Below are 7010 nucleotides of genomic sequence, written 5' to 3' on the forward strand. Positions count from 1 at the left end.
GAAAGTCTTTCCTAATATCTAACCTTAACTTCCCATGCTGCAACTTGAGACCATTGCTCCTTGTTCTGTCATCTGCCGCCACTGAAAACAGTTTAGCTCCATCCTCTTTGAAAGCACCCTTCAGTTGGTTGAAAGCTGCTATCAAATTCTTCCCCCACCTCACTTCTCCCCCCCCATCTTCTTTTCTGTAAACTAAATAAGCCCAGTTCCCTCAGCCTCTCTTCATAAGTCATGTGGCTCAACCCCTAACCATTTTTATTGTCCTCTGCTAGACTGTCTCTAATTTGTGCACTTCCTTCTGGAGTGGAAGGTTCAAAACTGGACGCAGTACTCCAGATGCGGCCTCACCAACGCTGAATAGAGGGGAATAATCACTTTGCTTGATCTGCTGCCAATGTTCCTGCTAATGCAGGCAAATATGCTGTTAGCCTACTTGGCAACAACAGCACACTGTTGGCTCATATTCAGCTTACTGTCCACTGTAACCCCCAGGTCCTTTTCTGCAGAGCTGGGATTTAACCAGTCAGTCTTGAGCATGGTATTATTCTACTGTAAGTGCAGAACTTCACACTTGTCCTTATTAAACCTCATGAGATTTCTTTTGGTTCAATCCTCCAATTTGTCAAGGTCTAATTTGTTTATAAATGATTTTACTTTCTATGATATTTAAAGAGAGGGGCATGCTAGGCTTCCTGTTTTGAACAGTGCAGGATTTGCTCTTGTAGGTTATTTTAATTATATTTCTCTTTTTGTACATCTGTTTTGTTATGTTAAACTTTGCAAGAGGTTAAAAATGTACTACAATTTTGAAGGCAAAAATGACAAATTGCTAACTTCTTTATCTTGTTTGAGGTATCTTTATTTATTTGAGGTAAGGAATTTTCCAGTGAGTAAAGCCCCTCCACTGGACTGGCCCAATAATGCTGGAGGGGACCTTAGAGCTGAGCAGATGGAATAAATATAACTGCATCCACAGTGTCTCATTCTGCAGAAGGCTCTGCAGCATGGCCATTTCGTTTCCTCCAGGAGGCCCTTTCATATTGTAGTTTGCTGTTGAGAATGGCTGGAAGGGACAGTGCCTGCTGAGATGACTCCATGTTTGGACATTTGCTCTGTTGCACCTCTTACCTACTGGCTCAGCTTTCTGAAGGATGAGCTTATTATCTCCATGATCTCCTGAAATAAATAGAAGCAGAGCGCTGAGTGATTCAAGTTTGTTTCCAAACTCAGGTCCCCTAGCATGAATTCAGTGTGCTTCCATGCTGCTGACTCAAGTCTGTTAAAATAGATTTCCTTTATAAATGTGTAAAGGTGTATAATTATGGGAGTACTTGTTGTTCCGGGACAGCTTATACTATCCCTCCCTGGCCTCCTAGTTCCACTAGTTGCAATTTAATACAAGTGGGTGTGTAGAAAAAACAGTTCAACCTGAAGCTGATGTCATATGCACTTCAAGTAGCAGTCAACAGGAAGTGATAATGAGGAAAATATATCAGACCCAATCTCTTCCCAATGCCATCAAGTAAGCAACTGTCTTCAGCAGGCCTGACCTCTCCTAGGGCGATGCACAATGTTCAGGTGTACAGAAAAAAGGGGAAGATTACACTAAGATCACATGAAATACATTTTGGCAGTTAGCTAGTAACAATATTTGGTTTGAACTGTTTGCATCATTCAATTTTCCCTAGACTCAGTCTATCACCAACACAGTAGCATGAAGTAAACAAATGCACATGGCTAACAAGCATGGTGTGTGCAATAGAGAGGAACAGTTTCCATGTAAGGAAAGAGGAACTGCTTAGACTAATGAGTGTAAACTGCTATGCTTCTAGACTATTGCTCAGGGAAAGGAATACAGTGAAGGATTTGATTTTGGGCTTGATACTTTTCATAATGCCTATATCTCTATCTATACATACATATACATGAATTCCTTCTGTGTTCATCACTTTGATTTTGTTTTATGTGTATACCAACCACATTTTAAGCATAATTGTCACCAATATATTCTGGGAGAAAAGAAACAAACTTGGCAGGTTCTTAACTGATTTATTATTGTTGCTTTGTAGGTCATTTTACAGCAATAGAACACACACATATAAAACAATCCCTTCTGCAAAGAACCAACAACCAGTAAAACTAATACAACCAAAAATTCAAATGCAGTGGACTTGCATTTGAATATTAACTCAGATTTTGAAGAACTGTTGTTAACAGTTACTTCTTGTTTTACCGTAGCACTTAGAGACCCCAGTCAGACTCAAGTCCTCTTGTGTGAGACTCTGTAAACATATAAATAATAAAGAAAGTCCTGCTCTAAATACCTTAATTGTCTCAGAAGACAAGATACAGTGGGCATGTCTACACATATGTATTTACTGTGCAGTAACCAACATTACTGCACAGTACAGGCTCGTGTCTACACATGCACACCTGTACTGCACGGTAAATATGGCAACTTACACTGCCCTGAGTGTAAATTTGATACCTACGTCATTCAGGTATCAAATTTATGCCCGATGCATTACTGAACAGTAACCCGGGGTGCCTCCCTGGGTTGCTCAGCCACTGTGGGGGGCAGCCTGAGCCCAGCCCCAGGGCTCTTGGCTGGCTGCCTCTCCTGGCTTCAGTGTGGGACTAAAGTTAGTCCCAAGTGCTGGCAGCTGGCTCTGGCTTCAGTTTGGGGCTAAAGTTAGTCCCAAGGGCTGGCAGCCATGTGTCTGGAGGCTGGAGCTCCCTCTGTTGGTCACAGAGGCACATGGCAGGCTGCTCTGACCTGGGACTAAATTTAGTGCCAGGTTGTCTGCACGTGTAGACACTGACCTAATTCCTGCTTACTGTGCAATACTTTACTGTGCAGTAAATTTAAGCTGGCATAAATGCACGTGTGGAGATGCCCAATGGGTATGTAATATGTGGCTCCAAACAGAAAAGGCCAATATAGTATTAAAAGATCCAGCTATCAGTAACAAGGTGCTTTATGACAGAACCAGCCATTTCCTTAGGTAGCAAAAGGCTATGGTACTCCAGGTGATCTACTGAGTTCAGGATCATACTGCTCAGCTCCAGAGTCAACTGAACAGAATCAGGCTGAAGACAGAAAGTTATAGAAATGTATGTTTCCAAGATGTTTAGTAAGAGAATAGTCTTTAACATTTCCACTGAAAAGACATGGTATGTAACTCCCAGATCACTTGATGAAACAATTCAAGCCTATGGATATTTGAGAAATACCAATCTGCATAAACATTAACAAAGTAGACACACAAAAACAAACATGAGGAAAATCAGTTTTCAAATCAAATTAACCACTTTCTGTATTTCTGTTGTGGGAAGTGAAATCTAGAATTTTGACAAGGTGCCTGATGCCTTCTATAAAATCCCATTTTAATCGGTGATGACAGTTTGACATTTTTCCAGCTGCTTAGAAGCGCTAGACAGTCAAGTATCTCAGTAGGGCATGGGTTGGCATGCTGGGATATGTGTAAGCTTTAACTTTCCTCCCACTCATTGACTTATGATGGGTATTCAAAGAACAGGGGGGAAAAAGGCTTTTTGCAGGTTTCATACCAGCTTATGCCATCTGTGTTCTGAGTCCTGTCTTGTAAAAGTAAAGTCTTCTCTTTGCAACTGTAACCAGATGCTGCCACCAAATATTAGTCTCAGTAGTTTACGTGAGGATTTTTTTTTAAAATAAAATGCCCTGGTCAATTCTGAACCATTTTTGGTGCCTCATACATATAAGACAAATAAACAGCAATTAAAACACACTTTAAACTGCAAAACAATATGGCAAAAGTCTAAAGGAAATTATATCCATTTAAATATGTAGGGAGAGGCATCAATCAAAATGGAAAAGATCCTGTCTAAAAATGGCAGTTGCATTAGTCTTTATAAATTGGGGAAGGATGGGTTAAAGCAGAAATGGGACCACATTTTACAAGACAGGTACTTGCAAACATAGGCATGGTGGTTGAACTCTTGAAGGGTACTGGACATAAAGAGACCTTGGTGCATGAGACCTCCTGTCTGAAACCGGGCCTGGCACAAAGCCCCCCAACCTCTGAAGTTCAGTGTGTAATTTGTTCTGCCTTAGAGTTGATTCTTTCTCTGTAGGTGGTGTTGTGCAAGACGGGGAACGGCAGTTGTCTGGTGTGTGAGGCAATTTTTTATTCATTTAGCATATTCCTTCTTACTACATCATATTTAAGCCCTTGACCTAATGTACAAGGCCCACATAGTCTGCTTTTATGTACTTGCATGTCCCTTCATTATTTCAGCACTTCATATTCTTAATGCCTTTATCCTCACAGTGGCTAAGTACAGAGGTTCAAAAAGCCCCTGGTGGAAGCACTCTGACTACTGTGCTTTACTTAAACACTGTAAGTTAGAGCTTGAGTGAATGAAACAGACAGTTGCTGTTCAGTGGGGGTGCTTGGAGCCTGCCCACACTGGCCACTGGGGGTGTTCCTGCATGCCTCCCAGGAAGATGCCAGAGTGGTTCCTCTCCCCAGCCGTACCCGCCTCCCCTCACCAGCTGGTGAGTGTCAGTAGTGGCAGGGGATGGGGGAAGAAACTTTGGATCCCTTTCCCTATAACCCCCATGCTTAGGTACTGTAGGACTGGTGCTGCTGTGGGGAGAGAAATCCTGGACCTCTTTCCCTGAGGCCCCCCTGGCTGGGCAGCCACAGGTGAAAGGGGTCTGGGCTCTGTGTCTCCACACCAGCCCAGACCAGGCAGTGGTGCACTGTGAGGCTGGAGCTTCTGTAGGGAGAGAGACCCTGGTCTTCTTTCCCTCTGGCCCCCAAGCTGGACTACAGAGCACTGTGGGGCTGGGGAGCTGTGGGGAGAGAGACCCCTGATCCTGCCCTAGCTGGTTGCAGCTCACAGTTGGCTGGAGGGAGGAGTCAGGATTCAGGTCAGTGACAACTGAGAGGTCAGGGCCAGCTTGGCACTCGGTCAGAACAAATGAGCTCTGCCCAAGGCTAGAGTGTAGCCCTGCACAGCACCACCTGCGATGGCAACAATTAAGTTAACCCTTGATGGGATCTGGCTGGGATCTAGACATTTGATAAAGCACTCTAATAGAAAATGCTTCAGTTTAATACCTTATCCACAAAGTGCCATGAGTTAGAGCCGGCTTCCCTGTGACCCAGCAAATATTTGCCTGTTGAGTTGGTGGGGGAGGGGGGCCAGGGCTTGAGCCCATCTGCACCAGCCCTCCACCCTTCTCCCCAGCCCTGCCCTCCATACCCCCAGCTTTGGGGCTGTCAGCAGGGGAGGGAGGGAGGGGGAGTTGGAGCAGCAGGCAATACTCCAGCAGCAGGGGAAGGGGCCTGTGAGATGAAGGAGCTCCATTCCATGCCCCCCGCTCAAGCCAGGCAAAGCCTAGTTGGAAGCTGTGCACTGCTCCCTCTCCTTCCCCCTCCCCCTGTCCTTGCCTGCTGACAGCCCCACAAAGGTGCTAAAAATTAACCCTCTAGATCTAGGAAACACAAGATCCCTAAGGTTCTCTGTTCTATAGAGCCTTCAGCTAATAGCTGATTGGACAAGGGTTAATTGTTTGTGTGTTCATCCATTTTAAAAGTGCTCTGCAGCCATGCACATATGTTATGCCATGGCCATAGTGTGTTTTCAGGGCCCTGATTGGGCAAAAAATGTAGCTTGTGTAAGCACCCTTACAGCATGATCTGCCACTTTTAAAGTGCCTTAAGAGCCATGAACATTAGGTCTGTGCAAAGCTTTGGTCCCTGATTCAATTCAGTGGAGATTTGGCCTGATTCAGTGGCTGAATCTCTGAACCTGAATTGAATCAGAGGATCCTTTAATGTCTCTGAATTGAATCGGAACCCTCCAAATTGATTTGGAGTGGTTCAGAAAGGTTTGGTGATTTGGACATAGACACAGTTTTAAATGTTTTTTCTACATACCTCTAGGTAGTAAGCGGCTCGTGAATGCTGTGATGCTGGGGCACATGGAGTGTCCCACAGAAGCACTGGGGAACTCCGCAGTGTGGTGTACTTCTGGTCCACTTCTGGGTTCGCCATTGAGCACGTGGAGGGCCCCCTTGTGCTCCTGTGGGACTCTCCATCTGCCTCAGCATCTCAGGCATTCATGAGTCACACCTGGTACCTCGAGGTTTGTAAAAAAACATTTAAAGCTGTGTCTATGTCCAAATCGCTGATTCTCCAAATCACCATCGAATCTTCAGATTTGGATTCGGCCAAATCAAATTGGGGACAGTGATCCAAATGAACAAATCGAATCACTGTCCATGATTTGAGCCAAATCCAAATCTGAATCGAATAGGATCCACTTCGCACACTCCGAATGAACTTCTGTTCAGTTATGGCTTTAGATTGCTTTCTGCATGTTTAAGGTGCAATAGATGCAATATCTGTACCTAGCCAATATGAGGTACACCTGTGCTAATATCTTCATTTAAGAGATGGGACACTGAGAAAGAGTGTGAGATGGCCAAGATCACTCAGAAAGTCTGTGGTAGAGATGCAATGACTTGAATCCAGCTCTCCTATGTTCCAGCCTATCATTCTAGGCTTCCGGCCTTGCATCTAATTAAATCTCTGCTCTTTTTTCTTTTTATTTCTGCAGTATACTTTTCCTATGCCTTTTGCCTCATTATTCCTACCAACTTCCTTTCTTTCCATTTCATAATTTCTATCATTCTCTATTTTCACCATGTCCCTGTCCTCCATTTTTCTTAGATGGTATGTTCTTTAGGTAGGAACATGTTTAGTCTATTACACAGTGGCTGCATCTATGCATGTGCTTAACTGCAGAGTAGACTAATTAGCTGTGGAGTAAAGCATCATCATCTATACATGTGACACTATTAGGATGCAGTAAATTAATTAACACTACAATTAGATCAGGGGTGGGCAAAATGTGGCCTGTGGGCCAGATGCGGCCCACCAGGCCAATATATCCAGCTCGCGGGGCCCCTAAAAAATTTAGAAAATAAATATTTATCTTCCCCTGGCTGCCTGTCA

The sequence above is a fragment of the Gavialis gangeticus genome, unplaced genomic scaffold (genome assembly GCF_001723915.1).
Source record: "Gavialis gangeticus isolate Ggan-Ray unplaced genomic scaffold, GavGan_comp1, whole genome shotgun sequence".
Classification (NCBI taxonomy): domain Eukaryota; kingdom Metazoa; phylum Chordata; order Crocodylia; family Gavialidae; genus Gavialis; species Gavialis gangeticus.